The following is a 19547-nucleotide window of genomic DNA, read 5'->3' on the forward strand; positions in this document are numbered from 1 at the left end:
TGTTATAATTCTGGTTTTGATTGTAGATCGGTCTTGGCTGTTGATAATTATTCTGATAATTATTTCCAGGCCTTTGGTTTATGTATGAAATATTCTCTCTTTGTTCCATTGTAAGTTCAATACTGAGACAATCTTTTGTCAAATGTGGTCCTCCACACTGCTCATAACTAATTCGTATTGAGTGAATATCCTTAGTCATCTTCTCCATTCGTCTCTCCACAGCATCTATCTTTGCGGAAATGGAATCTAAGTCATGGCTAGAATCGGCTCTAGCTGCTTTAGATGATCTAACGATATCTTTTCTTGGTGCCACTCATGTGAGTGGGAAGCAGTGTTATCAATAATTTTGTAAGCATCAGTTTCGGTTTTCTTCATAATGGAACCACCAGCTGCTATATCGATGTCTTTTCTTGTAGTGATGTCGCATCCTTGGTAGAATATTTATACTATTTGACAGGTGTCTAAACCATGTTGCGGACATCCTCTTAATAACTTTCCAAATCTTGTCCACGCCTCATATAAAGTTTCATTCGGTTTCTGTGTAAACGTAACAATTTCTGCTTGAAGTCTTACGGCTTTAGATGCAGGAAAGAATTGTTTAAGAAATTTTTCAACTAAAACGTCCCATGTATCAATCGCCCCTTCAGGTAACGATTCCAACCAATCTTTGGCTTCTCCCTTTAAAGTCCAGGGAAATAACATGAGATATATATGTTCATCCTCCACTTCTCGGATTTTAAATAGAGTGCATATTCTATTAAAGGTACGAAGATGTTCATTTGGATCTTCCTTCGGTGCACCACTAAATTGGCATTAATTAGTCACCATGTGTAGAATTTGTCCTTTGATTTCATAATCTGGCGCATTAATGTCTGGATGAGTAATTGCGTGACCTTGGCCAGTGCGTTTAGCTCTCATTCAGTCTTCCATACTTAAAGGTTCCAGATTCTCCATAATTGAATTTGTTGAATCGAATCACTAGAGGATTCTGATTTAATGGTTCGTTCCTCAACAATCTCTGTTTGAATGATTGGTGGTTCCGGAGGAAAGTTTAGTGGTTCAGGATCTATGAATCGTCCCTGAATATTCTCCGGATTCTCAATTGTGAGGTCGGGTTCAAAAAATGGATTATCGGAAATTTGAACTGGAGTACTTGGTCGACTGGATGACGATTCTAAAGAAAAATCAACGGCGGTAATATTTGCTAAATGTCTTGATCTAGTTACAGGTGGTGAACGTACAAAAGGTGGTGAACGTCTTGCTCGGTGCATTCACTGAATATCCTATTAGTTTTTAAAAAGGAAAGAAAAATTATATAAGTTATCCAATTAATAGACTTTTCTGATTTTGCCCACGTTTCGAATAGCCAAAAGATGCAGCAGAGGGGCAGGATTCGTTTGGTCTCAATATAATTGAGGACTGTTTGGCTCCAATAACCCGGTCCACGTACAAATCCAACTATTACTACGAACCAGAAAATTTTGATGTCTATTAATTTAACCACTTAAAATAAATTTTCGTAATTTTAAGAAATTTAGATAAGAAGTAGAAAAAAAAATCTATGTCCTAAAAACTAGAATAGCGAGAAATAAGAAAGAAAAAGTGCGTGTCGGAAAAGATCGAAAAATAAAAATAAGAAAGAAAAAGAGTGACTTATAGAACTTAAAAACACTAGACTAACCCAACCTTATTACTATCACTAACTTAAAATTATAATCGCAAATTGAGATTACTAATTGGAATGATAATTGATACATAGGTAAAAGGTGTCTAAAATATTAAAGCTTACAAGAAAAACTATATCCCAAATGGCAATAACTTAAAAAGAAACTAAAACTTAAAAAGGCGTCGCAAAATTCTAAAGTACCTAAATCTTAGTCTAAAGAAAAGGCACTTAAGGGATTTTACGGCAAAGCCTAAAAATCTAGAAGTAAAAAATAACTATGGCAAAAACTATATCTTAAAACTAAATACGAGCGAAAAATACAAATATTACGCTAAAATAATTAAAAAGGGACAAAATATAAAAATATACAAAAAGTTGTAAAAATTACAATTTTTATAAAAATATTATTTTTATATTATTTATTTTATTAAACTATTAATTTTATATTTTAATTAAACTAATTTAACTAAAATACAATTTAATTTAAAAACTTAAAACTAATTATAATAATAAATAAGTAATTAGGGTTAATAATAATAAATAAATAATAATTACCCCGTATTTAATGCTGATTAGGGTTTCTGTCGACGTGTCAGAGTGTCTCCGCGAGTCGCGGTATTCGAAGCAGCAAACTCCGCGAGTCGCAGGGTTCCAATTTTCAGATGACAGGCTGATTAAAATTCGACGCGTTTTTTTTTTTTTTATATTCTGTTTTATATTTTCTGTTTAAATCAAAATATTTATATAATAAAAATTTATATTTAAAAACTAAAATAAAAATAGAACTACTTTATAATTTTAAAAATATCTTAAAAATAGATTTATATATATATTAAATTTTTTTTTCGGTTTTTTTTTATGTTTTAATTAAAAATAAAGAAACTTTATAAAACTTAAATATTTAACAAAATCTTAAAAAAATATATAAATTTTTGTTTTCTTTTTATATTTTTGAATAATTAAAAACGTATTTTTACAAAAGTGAATTTTAATAAAAGTAACCTAAAAATAAAAATCTTTTTTTTTATTTATTTAGCGTTGCGCTTCCGGCTTTTAAGTTTGATTGTTCCCCGGCAGCGGCGCCAAAAATATACTTGATGTTATGCGAGGTGTATATAAAATAGCTTTATATTTTACAAGGAAATACTATTGAATACGATACAATTTTACACAAGATATTTATTTATTTAGAGAATGGATATACTTAAACCTTGCTACAATACTTATAGGCAGTGTACCTAATCGTACAGTAGTGTAGTTTTTAGTAAGTCCGGTTCGTTCCACATGGAAAATCTTTAAACAAAGCTTAACGTTATATTAGTTTACTTTTATAAAAATACAAATATATATATAAGTAATATTATTATTATAAAGGGGGGTTTTTACCGTTTAATGACCGGTTTGTCGATTTTAATTCTTTAGTCGCAGTTAAAACCAAATGTAAAATATTAAATAAAAGACTTAATTTAAAGCGTAAAGTAAATAACGATAATGAAATTACGAATAATAAAAGTGCGATAAAATAAACTTGCGATAATTAAAAAGTACGATAATTAAAAGTGCAATTAAATACAATAACAATAAATAAAAGTGCTATAATTAGAAGTGCAATTAAATATAAAATAAAGGAAATTAAATATGAAATAAAAGAATTATGCTTATTTAAACTTCCGTAATCATGATGTTTGACGTGTTGATTTTAGTTTTATGCCCATGGGTTAATTGTCCTTTGTCCTGGATTATTTAATATGTCCGTCTGGTTTTTGTCCATAACAGACCATCAGTCATAAATATAAAGTGCGAGTGTCCTCGTCAAATTATCCTTATACCCGAAGTCAAATATTCCAACTAATTGGGGACTTAAACTGTAACAAGGTTTTATTACTTTGTTTAATAATTACACCAGGATGTCGACTGAGTGTAACCCAAGGTTTTAATACTTTGTTAACAATTATGCCAAGTGTCCTTGTACATAATTTCACCCCTGTTTTAATAATTCTAGTGGCTATTAATCCATTCCCGTGTCCGGTTAAATGAACGATTATTCGTACATATAAATATCCCGCCCATCGTGTCCGATTGAGTGTATATGGTTATTTATAGGGACGTCCAATTGTAAATCTTTATATTAACATTAACAAACTATCATTTAGTTAAACAAATATAAAGCCCATTAATAGCCCATAGTCTAATTTCCACAAGTGTCGTTCTTTTGTCCAAACCCTAATTATGGTACAAAGCCCAATTACCCAATTTTAATATTTTTAGCCCAACATCATGATTACTTCGGATTAAATAAGCATAATAATAACTTAGCTACGAGACATTAATGTAAAAAGGTTGAACATAACTTACAATGATTAAAAATAGCGTAGCGTTACACGGACAGAATTTCGACTTACACCCTTACAACATTCGCTAACATACCCTTATTATTAGGATTTAAAATTAAAATTAAAATTAAAATATAAATATAAATATAAATATTACGTATAGATATAGAGAGATTGATATATTGGATAATTTTTACGATCAGAATGCGCGAGCTTTATAGGCAGTTTCAACATTTGGGGCTCCGCGACTCGCGGCCCTTTTCTTCTTCAAACTCCGCAAGTCGCGGAGATCGTATTTCCAGCTCACACATCTTTGTCTTTTAGTCTGCCGACGGAATTTAATATATAAATATAATATAAATATATAATTTATATAATTAATTATATATTATATTATATTTATATACATAATTAATTTATAACTTTCGGTCCGTTGCGTCGAGCGTTGAGAGTTGACTCTGGTCCCGGTTCTGGATTTTCGAACGTCCTTGCGTACAATTTAATATCTTGTACTTTGCGTTTTGAATCTTGTACTCTTGTAATTTCGAGACGTTTCTTATCAATAATTGGAACCTCTTTGATTGTATTTTGTACTTTTGAGCTTTTTGGTCGTTTGCGTCTTCAATTCGTCGAATCTGTCTTTTGTCTTCACCTTTTATTATTTAAACGAATATCACTTGTAAATAGAACAATTGCAACTAAAAGCTTGTCTTTCTTGAGGAATAATGCTATGAAATATATGTTCGTTTTTAGCATTATCAATAAGCGACGTCGTAAAATTTTAAAGCACCTAAATCTTAATCTAAAGAAAAAGCACTTAAGGGATTTTACGGCAAAGCCTAAGAATCTAGAAATAGAAATAACTGTGACAAAAACTAAGTTTAAACTAATTACGAACGATAAAAATACAAATATTACGAATAAACGACTAAAAAGATTTGAAATATAGAAATAAAACTTAAAGTTATGAAAATACAATTTTTATAAAAATATTATTTTTATATTATTTATTTTATAAAAGTATTAATTTTTATATAAGTAATAAAACTAATAAAACTTAATTTTACAAATTAAGACTAAAATTAAAACTAAATAAAATATAAATCCCTAATTATTATTAAATTTATTATAATTATAATTAAAACCGTAACCCTAAGTCTGTCTGACTAGGATCAGACCCTGTCAAATCGACTCATGCGATCGCATGAGTATTCTGTTATGAGTCCATGCGGTCGCATGGCTTCGGGTACCAGGCCAATTGTTTGGGCTGCTATAGTTGGGCCCGATTACTTTTACTTATTTTTTTCTGTTTTTAAATTATAGAAAATATAATATATAATAAAAACTTATATTTAAAAAAAATACTTATTAGTTTTTGTAAATTAAAAACTTTTTTAATTTAAACACTTAAAAATATAGAAATATATACTTTTTTTATATATTTTTGTTCTTTTTAATATTTAAAACTTATAAAAATATATCTTAACAAAAATAGTTTAAAACTTAATAAAAATATATATTTTTTATACCGTTTTGCTTCGGCGTTAAGTGTTCCCTGGCAGCGGCGCCAAAAATACTTGATGTGTGCGAGGTGTAGTACGAAATAGATTATATTTTACTACTAAATACTATTAAATACGATACAATTTTACACAAGTTATTTATTTATTTATTGAATGGGATATACCTAAACCTTGCTACAACACTTATAGTAGTGTACCTAATAGTAGAGTAGTGTAGTTTTTAGTAAGTCCGGTTCGTTCCACAGGGATACAACTAAATTTAACGCTATATTATATTTTAAACTATATTTGTATATAAATATATATATAAGTAGTATTATTATTATAAAAGGGGGGTTTTACCGTTTAGTGACCGGTTTGTCGATTTTATGTCTTAAGTCACAATTAAAACCTAATGTAAAATATTAAATATAAATACAACTTAATTTAAAGCGTAAAGTAAATGACGATAAATAAAAGTGCGATAAATAAAAGTGCAATAATTTAAAGTACGATAAATAAAATGACGATAAATAAAATGACGATAAATAAAAGTACGATGAGATATAAATTAAAGGAATTATGCTTATTTAAACTTCCGTAATCATGATGTTTGACGTGTTGATTTTAATTTATTACCATGGGTTAATTGTCCTTTGTCCTGGATTATTCGATATGTCCATCTGGTTTTTGTCCATAACAGTCCATCGGTCATAAATATAAAGTGCGAGTGTCCTCGTCAAATTACCCTTATATCCGAAGTCAAATATTCTAACTAATTGGGGACTTACACTGTAACAAGGTCTTAATACTTTGTTTAATAATTACACCAGGATATCGACTGCGTGTAACCCAAGGTTTTAATACTTTATTAACAATTACGCCAAATGTCCTTGTACGTAATCCACCCATGTTTTAATGAGTCCATTGACTATTAATCCATTCCCGTGTCCGGTTAAATGAACGATTATTAGTACTTATAAATATCCCGCCCATCGGGTCTGATCGAGTGTATGTGGTTATTTATAATTACCTCAAATTGTAAATCTCTATATTAAATTAATGAACTATCATTCAGTTAAACAAATATAAAGCCCATTAATAGCCCATAGTCCAATTTTCATAAGTGTCGGTCTTTTGTCCAAACCCCAATTATGGTCCAAAACCCAATAACCCAGTCTTAATATTTAGTCCAACATCACGATTACTTCGGCTTAAATAAGCATAATAATAACTTAGCTATGAGACATTAATTTAAAAAGGTTGAACATAACTTACAATGAGTATTAATCGCGTAGTGTTACACGGACAGAATTTCGAATTACAAACTTAAAACATTCGCCACTATAACCTTATTATTATTATCTTAATATTAAAATTATAATTCATATATATATATATATATATATATATATATATATATATTTATATATTTGAGAGAGACAGAGAGTTGTGATGGATATATTGTAAAAATTCGTCGACCAAACACTTCTATTTATAGGACCTGACCTGCTACAGCAAGCCATGCGATCGCATGGGATTTAAGCAGGCTGGCCATGCGATCGCATGGCAGCCTTTTCCTGCACACAATGAGTTTTAAACGTGGGCTGCTGAGGTTATTTTATTACATAATATAATATATATAATTATATATATATTATATTATATTCTTGTGCATAGTTGTCTTGTTATTTTAGGTCCGTTGCGTCGCGCGTTGATAGTTGGTTCATGTTCCGGTTCCGGATTTTCGAACGTCCTTGCGTACAATTTAATATCTTGTACTTTGCGTTTTGCGGCTCGTACTCTTGTAACTTTTAGACGTTTCTCAGCAATAATTTGAACCACTTAGATTTACTTTGTACTTTTTAGCGTTTTGGTCGTTTGCGTCTTCAAATTGTTGAATTTGTCTTTTGTCTTCACCTTTTATTATCTAAACGAATATTACTTGTAAATAGAACAATTTCAACTAAAAGCTTGTCTTTCTTGAAGGATAATGCTATGAAATATATGTTCGTTTTTAGCATTATCACATAGTTAATATCATATGTCATACCCCGTCCTAATCCATCTGGACGAAGTCACCAACATCTGGTCCCATTGCGATGATCGACTCCAAAAAATGTCTTTAAAATGAGCAAATGCACAGCGGAAGATTTCTTTCATACCTGAGAATAAATATGCTTTCAAGTGTCAACCAAAAGGTTGGTGAGTTCATAGATTTATCATAAAACAATAAAATTCATCATTTTGATAGACCACAAGATTTAAATGCTGCATGGTACAAATAGGCCCGAATCCTATACCCACCTGTAATGTACATGCGATATCTTTTAAATACAGTACACCTTTCTCGTGTACGAAATCATCTTTCATAAATCTTAGTAACCGTACACATATCTTGTGCACAAAAATAACATACACATAACCTATGTATAAAATCATTCTCTCGATACATAACATTCACTTTTCATTGCTTTCATAGCTTGGCTTGGTAATCGACCTTAACATATAATGCGTATAATAATATCCCCAAAATAGAACATCTCGTCTGTATAATAATCATATAAACTTCGAAGTACAAAACACCACGCCCACTAGCCCTTCCGTCTAGTGAACATTCTGGGTGGGGGTGTTAAACCCGGTAGCTACCTTTAGGATTCGCGTCAATTAGGCGTGCACTAATTCTCAAAATTAGTGATGTTCCCTAATTCTTAGGTTACCAAGCAATAATAATCAGGGGAAAAATATTCACAACAATTAGTGGCAATTATCAAGTCCATATAATTCAATAATAATCCACAGAACTTCCGTCTGCATAATAATTCATTCGAGGAATGTTTTGCTTGTGTCTATCTCGTCAAACATTTATAAAAGAATTTCATGTATTCGCAGTTCAAAATGTATTTCAAAAGCATTTAATAAAGCAGTTGTAAAAGTAGCGCATGTATTCCCAGTCCAAAAAATGTAAAGAGTAAAAGGGAATCAAATGAACTCACAATACTATATTTTGTAGTAAAAATACGTATGATGATATTGAACAAAGCAGGGTTGGCCTCGGATTCACGAACCTATATTATTCATTTATGTATATTAACATATGTAATGGAAATTGAACAAATATATATATATATATATATATATATATATATATATATATATATATATATATATATATATATATATATATATATATATATATTATTAGTGATATTAATTGTTATTTTATATCATGAGTTTTATTAATAAATTAATTAGATATATTTATTTTTATATAGATACTTAACATTTATTACTAAAGTATTAATATAGTTAGATTTTATGTCCTAAATATATTTTTATATAGACAATCTTTATTTAATATATAAATAATACTAATGATAAAAGTAATACTACTTATGATAAAAATTTTGATAATTCTAATAATAATAAAAGTGATACTTTTAATAGTAAAAAATAGTTTAAATAAAAGGTTAATTTTAATTATAATGAAAAAAAAATACTTTTAGTAATAGGGATCATAATAATATTACTAATGATAATAATAACTATAATAATAATTTTTCTACTAATGATAATAATGATAATAATGTTAATAGTTTTATTAGTAATAAATATAATAATATCAATAATGGTTTTACTCATAATGGTGTTACTAATAATATCCTTAATATTAATAATAATACTAATACTAATAACAATAATTCTAAAAATAATAATTTAATTAATAATGATACTTATATTGATAGTATTAATAATAATCATACTTATTTTACTAATAATAATAATAATAATAATAATAATAATAATAATAATAATAATAATAATAATAAACATAATAATAATGATAGAAATAAAGTAAAAGTGTATACCCTCTCCAAGCTTTTTCTAAAAAAAAATGCCCTATACGAGACTCGAACCCGCGACCTCTCGTTAACCCAAAGCACACCCAACCATTGAACCGTCTGTTGCTTCTCTTATTAAATTCCTAGTTTATTTCTATTTAACCCGATTAGCAGCAGCCTGCTTGCATATTGGGCCTCAGCCCATCTAAATAATTAATAAGTCCAAAATTGGTATAACGTCCAGTACTTGATTCGTGAATTTAGGAGTAGGTTAATAGCAGCCAACAGGAAATAAAAGATAGGGTATTTGGTTTATTGCCAATCATCTCCAATCGACATCGTTCATTATTAACATCATCTTATTCGTTTTTAATCACTAACTCATTCTTCCATCATTATATCACCATCACAACTCATCTTCTCACTGTACCACATATCATCATCATTCTATCGTTCATATTTGCAGGTTAAAAAGGTGTTGATTCGTGCAAGGAGTAGGAATCAATCGGCAATAGCAACATATCACTAGAAGGCAACGAACAGCAGCCTGTTGTTCGATTAGCAAAAAAAAATGTAAGTAACAACCGGCGGCTGTCTTGTATAGGTATCGAACAAGGTGTTGCGGGTTTGATGGTTTATGTGGTTTTGTGTGATTATTGGATCGAACTAGAAAATAGAAGCATTTGATGGGTGTGGTGGTTCGTTGGCGATTGAAACAGAAACACAATCACAGCAGCGGCAGTGATGAAGTGATGGTGTGTTAATGGTGTTTGAGTTCTTGTATTTGATCAAAGGAAAGAATCAGAAAAATTGAAGGGGTGGTTTGATTTAAACAGGTACTGTTTGTCATCATCGTTTTCGAATTACCATACCATCATCATAATATCTATTATATCACGTATCATAATTAACATCTCGTTCGTTTTAATCATCATCATCTTTCTCACTGTGATATCATGATCATCATCATCATCAACATCTTGTTCATTATCACGAATCATCAACTTCATCATCATCTATACCCATCACATTCACCGTCTTCGTTACTCGTCATTGTCATCGACTTCTACTATTCATCATCTTCATCAGATTATTACCAACTTCGTTGTTAAGCACCATCTTTGTCCGTCTACCACCATCATCGTTTAAAATGGAACCGTAATAGAAGAAATAAAAAAAATGCACGACAGTAGTAGCAATTTTCAAGGGGATGTATGCGTGTCTGTTGCACAAAATAAGAAGCATGCTTCCACTGTAGCAGTTAGATTGTTTGTGGTTTGGAATAGGATAAACAGAAGTAGTATATAAGTGAGGGTTTATGGGTTTTAGTCTTCAATCAAGAAATGGATGGGTCATGATAATGATGATAAGGTGGTTGTTTAAATGGGTTTTTTTTATGGTGATAAATGAAGGTGGTGAAGGTGGAGGAGGGAGTATGGGTGTGGTGATGGTGATCTTCGTAATCGAAACAAATCGAATGAAAACAAAATGGTGGTGTTTATGGCGAGGTGGTGATATGGTAGTGGTGTTTATCTCACTCCTCTATATGTATGTTTCTGCATATGTAAATATATAGACTTATATATGATTATAAATTTAATTTAATAATTAATAATAATAATATAATAATAATAAAATTTTCAAGTGGAAGAAATAGGAAACGTACAGCAATTCAATTTCACTTATTCAAATCTCAATCATGCGGAGCTAAGTCTTTGAATTGATTGAACAAAGACAAGACAGATAACACAATAATTATATAATAATAATAATAATAAATAATATAATAATGATATTAAGATTCAAAGATCGTACAGTAATGATATGTCATCAAATTTCAATCGATAATAGTATAGCCGCCTGATACTATGTCATTTACGGACTGAGTTTCGTTCTTAGTCATTAATCAGTGGCGAATAAAAGTGTTCAGAAAAATTCCATATTTTTAAATTAACTATATTTATTTATTTTGGTCATTATGGTATAAAATTCGATCATTAACTATTAAATAAAATTTACATTAATTATTCACTCCTAACCCCAAGTAAAATATAAAAAGTTTTAAAATTCAACAAATAGTTCCTAAATACATTTTTGGTAAGCCTAAAATTTATAAAACTCATTTTCGGATCACCGTTTATTTTAAAATCACATAAGTTCAAATTAAACTTCTCTAAATAATAATTGAAACGTCCAACGAGTATTAGAATCATTTAATATTTATTTTTACTATACTTTATATATATATAGTTATGTTGTAAATTAATAATTAATATAATATTCTATTTTTTTATTTTTTTTACATAATTCATTTTAATAACAACATATAATGTTTCGAATTACATTTCCAATTATTATTTAATATATATATATATATATATATATATATATATATATATATATATATATATATATATATATATATATATATATATATATATTCAAACATAACTATTTACAAATAGTGGTTCGTGAATCGTCGGGAATGGTCGAAGGTTAATTGAATATATGAACATCGTTTCAAAATTTTCTAGACTCAACATTACATACTTTGCTTATCGTATTGAAATCATATAAAGATTAAGTTTAAATTTAGTCGAAAATTCTCGGGTCGTCACAGTACCTACCCGTTAAAGAAATTTCGTCTCGAAATTTGAGTGAGGTAGTCATGGCTAACAATAAAAATGTTTTCATGACGAATATGAGCTGATAAATAGAGTTTTATCATCATTGAGTAATATGGATAAAACAATTCGATTATTCGAAGAGTACGAAAGAAGCTATCACAAAAGAGTGAAATGAATAAATGCAGATTCGTCTTGTCTGGTGACGTAGTCACGGTTGATTTTCAGAAATCAAGGAATTTAGAGGAAATCTTCGTAATAAGATTTAGTTCTTCGATAATTAAGGTAATTAGGATCATCTTTGGTTAAATGCGAAAATCTATCTCGATTGCCCTGTCGGATATTTCGCTATAAATCCACTTCCTTCGTTTCCTTATTTCCATACTTCCTAAGATTGTAAAAATGCTTAATCCAGTACTGATCATTATCCTTCTTCTGACAATTGCTTCTGTCTTCCTCCTTTTTCATCTACCACCAGAAGAATCTATTAACTTCTACTATTACCTTGGGGTTATACTATTCTTAATTCTACCGTGTCTTTATATTGCTATTCGTATTAATATCCACGGTTTGTAACCTTCGGGTTGTTATTGGGCTTTATATTTTCTCTTATATTTTGGATCTCTTTGCCTTTTTATTGTCTTCTCGACCTCTAGTAAAGCGAGTAACGATCCAGAATTCGTAAGTATGGAGTTTCAAATGAACTTAATGTTCTAAACAAGAAAGAACGTAATAGCATGATTTGATTTGTCAAATTACCTGAGTCACTAAGAATAGAACTATCAAGAACATACTTTCTTGATATGTTCAGAAGTTAAGCAGAATGAGTTATGTAACATGGCACGTGATGATGTTAGGGTCTGTGAATCATCACGTCCCATAAGAAACTCAGCATGACTTACTGTAATATAATCACGTTGATCAAGTGTCATTATATTATACTAACTCATGCATCAATTTCCAACGCTACTCCAGAAGTCATTCATAATTTAAACTCGAATTTTAAAGAAATTTAGAAATTAAAATGGTTTCCTTTATGATGTAATAAGGATAGCACGAAGAGATAACTAATTTCGGACAAGAAGAGTTATGAAAATATCCTCAGAAATATCGAAGATATTTATGATGATATTTTGGGATTTCTAAGTTCGATGATTGATGAAGAAAGATTTTACGCAAGATTTTAACATGAGTACGGAGCAAGATATTCGTTGAAGGTTTCATTAGATCCAGAATTACCTAGATTCTTTGAATATATGGTATGGTCCTGGTATTTGGCCTTGGTCTCCTTCATGGTTTGCTCAATCTGTTTTTCAGTAACAAATTTTCTATCGAGCATTCCCAACACTCTCTTCTTTATCATCAAACTTTTGACCTTTTAGACCATCTACAATTTTTCTGTTTCCTCTGCATTAAATGCTACGATATCTGAATCATCGGTTATCATTCCGAAGTGGTTTAAAGAGAATTGTGTTTTTAGATGATTAAACGCTGATGGTAATATGGTGGAATATAAAAGGTTTCCCGGTAACAATAGAAGAGCACGCATATATATCAAGGTTCAAATAAGGTTGTTTCGAACGAAAAGTCGAAGTTGACTTGCTGGAGCTGTGACAAAATTGGCTAATTTGGAAAAGGATTGCAAAGTTATTTTCGGTAATAATAACGCTAAAGGATTTAACACAGCTACGCGTTAAACGTTTACTCAGTTTCCGAGAGTTTTTAGGTGCATAACTATACGCATCAATCTTTCTTTCTGTAGATGAAGTGTGGTTGGTTCATCCTCTCTATTGAGATGTTTTCAAGAATCATGAAAGGTTTGAACGCAGATTGTAATCGTCGAGATACAAATAAGGTTTAAGATGAAATTAAGTGGCAAACTTGAAGAAATGTTTAGTTTCATATGTTATAATCAATATTTTAATTTATTTTAATTGTCCAATGTCATTAGTCCACAATCGATAGTCCACAGTTAACAGTCCAATAATTCATATACAGTTTAATATATAATATTCGAATTAATTAATACGTATCGTGACCCGTGTACATGTCTCAGACTCGATCACAACTTAAACTATATATATTATTGTAGAATCAACCTTAACCATGTATAGCTAACTTCAGCATTACTGCATATAGAGTGTCTATGGTTATTCCAAATAATATATATATATATATATATATATATATATATATATATATATATATATATATATATATATATATATATATATATATATATATATATATATATATATATATATATATATATATATATGATATGTCAAAACCTTGTATACGTGTCCCGATATTTAAAGTGCGTAAAATAAATAACAGAAATCAAATGACGATAAATAAAATTGCGAGAATTAAAATTGCGATAAATAAAATGCGATAAATAAATTGGGAATAATAAATTGCGATAATTAAAATGTAATACGAAATTAACAGTTAGCTAGGAACAGTTAGCTAGGATTTTGTTAGCGTGGATTCTTAACAAAATTTCTCATAGTTAATTTGTTTGTTTCTAACAAATTTTATTTTGTCCAATATTTTCTTCATTATGCCACTTGTTGGATCCTGATAAGTCAAAATCCAATTATGAAATTGAATGAAAATGGTTATTTTGTGGTGAACGGATGCGTATATCTTGTGGATGTAAGCAGAATAGTAAATTACTGTTGGATCAAATTCGAAGAATGTACAGTATAACATGTTAATATGAAATCTAAATATTCCTCGGGTATTGCCTACCCATTAAAATATTTTCACCATTAACAGTTTGTACGAAGAATTTCTAATTACAATCCTTATGAAAATATATAAACATATATATTTTCTTCAGATGTAATCATGGATTTAATGAGTCAATATGATATTAAACTCATTTGATTTACCGTTAGAACAAGAATATATAATCACTAAAACATTAAAGATTACATAATCGCCATGTCGAACGAAGATAAATGAGGTAGAACGATACGTAGAACAAAGATCATACACGAAGTACAGATGGTGATATTGAGGCATGGATTATTGATGGTACTGATGTTGTTATTGATGGTACTGTTGGTGCCAGTGATGTTGCTGAAGCTGGTAAATTTTGCACCATATTCTCCAAATTGATTACTCGAGCGCAGAGTTCGTCGACTTCTTATATTATTCCGGGATGATTGTCGATCGGAACGAGCGGATGAATAAGGTTTAGAATTTTAGATAGAATATAATCGTGGAGAGATATTCGGGAAATGAGGGTGAAAATGGTGTTTCGGATTGGTTCGTCGGTAAGTGCTTCAGGTTCATCGGCAAAAAGGAAATTTGGTTGGTGAAAAGGATCGCCTTCTTCGCGTCTCCATTGATTAATTCGACTACGAACTCATCAGATGAATTGGAGATGGATGATTGGTTGATTCATTCTAGTGACGCTGCTTTCGGAGCTTGGGTGAACATCCGTGTCGGAATAGCTGTCGGAATAACTATCGGAATAGCTATCGGAATCTGAGGGTCTCGAACTAGTTGAGGGATTCATCTCGTACGATCAGATGAAGGATTTTCGATAAGAATTAGATTATAAGATGAAGATTAGTACCCTGCAATACATAATTTACATATGCATATATAATACTAAAATCCCATAAGTTACGGAGGAATCTACGGAAGCTGTCAGGCAAAGGTAACAATAACAGATACGCTAAGATATGAATTTATCTATACACTGTCTATGCAATAGAGGCAGTAAGACGTGTCTAGACTTTAAGGATGATAATAAAATAATTTTTGACACGAAATGATAAGCAAAACTTTTGACATGCAGACACGGTCAAAGTTCAGACTCACTAATGCATCCTATCGACTTATCAGTTAGACACACTAATGCAGACCTGGTTCGCTAAGACCACCACTCTGATACCACATGTCATACCCCGTCCTAATCCATCTGAACGAAGTCACCAACATCTGGTCCCATTGCGATGATCGACTCCAAATAATGTCTTTAAAATGAGCAAATGCACAGCGGAAGATTTCTTTCATACCCGAGAATAAACATGCTTTCAAGTGTCAACCAAAAGGTTGGTGAGTTCATAGATTTATCATAAAATAATAAAATTCATCATTTTGATAGACCACAAGATTTAAATGCTGCAAGGTACAAATGGGCCCGAATCCTATACCCACCTGTAATGTACATGCGATATCTTTTAAATACAGTACACCTTTCTCGTGTACGAAATCATCCTTCATAAATTTTAGTAACCGTACACATATCTTGTGCACAAAAATAACATACACATAACCTATGTATAAAATCATTCTCTCGATACATAACATTCACTTTTCATTGCTTTCATAGCTTGGCTTGGTAACCGACCTTAACATATAATGCGCATAATAATATCCCCAAAACAGAACATCTCGTCTGTATAATAATCATATAAACTTCGAAGTACTAAACACCACGCCCACTATCCCTTCCGTCTAGTGAACATTCTGGGTGGGGGTGTTAAACCCGGTAGCTACCTTTAGGATTTGCGTCAATTAGGCGTGCACTAATTCTCAAAATTAGTGATGTTCCCTAATTCTTAGGTTACCAAGTAATAATAATCAGGGAAAAAATATTCACAACAATTAGTGGCAATTATCAAGTCCACATAATTCAATAATAATCCACAGAACTTCTGTCTGCATAATAATTCATTCGAGGAATGTTTTGCTTGTGTCTATCTCGTCAAACATTTATAAAAGAATTTCATGTATTCGCAGTTCAAAATGTATTTCAAAAGCATTTAATAAAGCAGTTGTAAAAGTAGCGCATGTATTCTCAGTCCCAAAAATGTAAAGAGTAAAAGGGAATCAAATGAACTCACAATACTGTATTTTGTAGTAAAAATACGTATGACGATATTGAACAAAGCAGGGTTGGCCTCGGATTCACGAACCTATATTATTCATTTATGTATATTAACATATGTAATGGAAATCGAAATATATATATATATATATATATATATATATATATATATATATATATATATATATATATATATATATATATATATATATATATATATATATATATATATATATATATATATATATATATATATTATTAGTGATATTAATTGTTATTTTATATCATGAGTTTTATTAATAACTTAATTAGATATATTTATTTTTATATAGATACTTAACGTTTATTATTAAAGTATTAATATAGTTAGATTTTATGTCCTAAATATATTTTTATATAGACAATCTTTATTTAATATATAAATAATACTAATGATAAAAGTAATACTACTTATGATAAAAATTTTGATAATTCTAATAATATTAAAAGTGATACTTTTAATAGTAAAAAAATAGTTTAAATAAAAGGTTAATTTCAATAATAATGAAAAAAAAATACTTTTAGTAATAGGGATCATAATAATATTACTAATGATAATAATAACTATAATAATAATTTTTCTACTAATGATAATAATGATAATAATGATAATAATGTTAATAGTTTTATTAGTAATAAATGTAATAATATCAATAATGGTTTTACTCATAATGGTGTTACTAATAATATCCTTAATACTAATAATAATACTAATACTAATAACAATAATTCTAAAAATAATAATTTTATTAATAATGATACTTATATTGATAGTATTAATAATAATCATACTTATTTTACTAATAATAATAATAATAATAATAATAATAATAATAATAATAATAATAATAATAATAATAATAATAATAATAAACATAATAATAATGATAGAAATGAAGTAAAAGTGTATACCCTCTCCAAGCTTTTTCTAAAAAGAAATGCCCTATACGAGACTTGAACCCGCGACCTCTCGTTAACCCAACGCACACCCAACCATTGAACCGTCTGTTGCTTCTCTTATTAAATTCCTAGTTTATTTCTATTTAACCCGATTAGCAGCAGCCTGCTTGCATATTGGGCCTCAGCCCATCTAAATAATTAATAAGTCCAAAATTGATATAACGTCCAATACTTGATTCGTGAATTTAGGAGTAGGTCATTATATCACCATCACAACTCATCTTCTCACTGTACCACATATCATCATCATTCTATCGTTCATATTTGTAGGTTACAAAGGTGTTGATTCGTGCAAGGAGTGGGGAATCAATCGGCAATAGCAACAGATCACTAGAAGGCAACGAACAGCAGCCTGTTGTTTCTATTAGCAAAAAAAAATGTAAGTAACAACCGGCAGTTGTCTTGGATGTGTATCGAACAAGGTGTTGTTGGTTTGATGGTTTATGTGGTTTTGTGTGATTATTGGATCGAACTAGAAAACAAAAGCATTTGATGGGTGTGGTGGTTCGTTGGCGATTGAAACAGAAACACAATCATAGCAGCGGCAGTGATGAAGTGATGGTGTGTTAATGGTGTTTGAGTTCTTGTATTTGATCAAAGGAAAGAATCAGAAAAATTGAAGGGGATGGTTTGATTTAAACAAGTACTGTTTGTCATCAACGTCTTCGAATTACCATACCATCATCATAATATCTATTATATCACGTATCATAATTAACATCTCGTTCATTTTAATCGTCATCATCTTTCTCACTGTAACATCTTAAGCACCATCTTTGTCCGTCCACCACCATCATCGTTTAAAATGGAACCGTAATAGAAGAAATAAAAAAAATGCACGACAGTAGTAGCAATTTTTAAGGGGATGTATGCGTGTCTGTTGCACAAAATAAGAAGCATGCTTCCACTGTAGCAGTTAGATTGTTTGTGGTTTGGAATAGGATAAACAGAAGTAGTATATAAGTGAGGGTTTATGGGTTTTAGTCTTCAATCAAGAAACATATGGGTCATGATAATGATGATAAGGTGGTTGTTTAAATGGGTTTTTTTGATGGTGATAAATGAAGGTGGTGAAGGTGGAGGAGGGAGTATGGGTGTGGTGATGGTGATCTTCGTAATCGAAACAAATCGAATGAAAACAAAATGGTGGTGTTTATGGCGAGGTGGTGATATGGTAGTGGTGTTTATCTCACTCCTCTATATGTATGTTTCTGCATATGTAAATATATAGACTTATATATGATTATAAATTTAATTTAATAATTAATAATAATAATATAATAATAATAAAATTTTCAAGTGGAAGAAATAGGAAACGTACAGCAATTCAATTTCACTTATTCAAATCTCAATCATGTGGAGCTAAGTCTTTGAATTGATTGAACAAAGACAAGACAGATAACACAATAATTATATAATAATAATAATAAATAATATAATAATGATATTAAGATTCAAAGATCGTACAATAATAATATTTCATCAAATTTCAATCGATAATAGTATAGCCGCCTGATACTATGTCATTTACGGACTGAATTTTGTTCTTAGTCGTTAATCAGTGGCAAATAAAAGTGTTCAGAAAAATCCCATATTTTTAAATTAACTATATTTATTTATTTTGGTCATTATGGTATAAAATTCGATCATTAACTATTAAATAAAATTTACATTAATTATTCACTCCTAACCCCAAGTAAAATATAAAAAGTTTTAAAATTCAACAAATAGT

Source organism: Rutidosis leptorrhynchoides, chromosome 4 (assembly GCF_046630445.1).
Source record: "Rutidosis leptorrhynchoides isolate AG116_Rl617_1_P2 chromosome 4, CSIRO_AGI_Rlap_v1, whole genome shotgun sequence".
Lineage (NCBI taxonomy): Eukaryota > Viridiplantae > Streptophyta > Magnoliopsida > Asterales > Asteraceae > Rutidosis > Rutidosis leptorrhynchoides.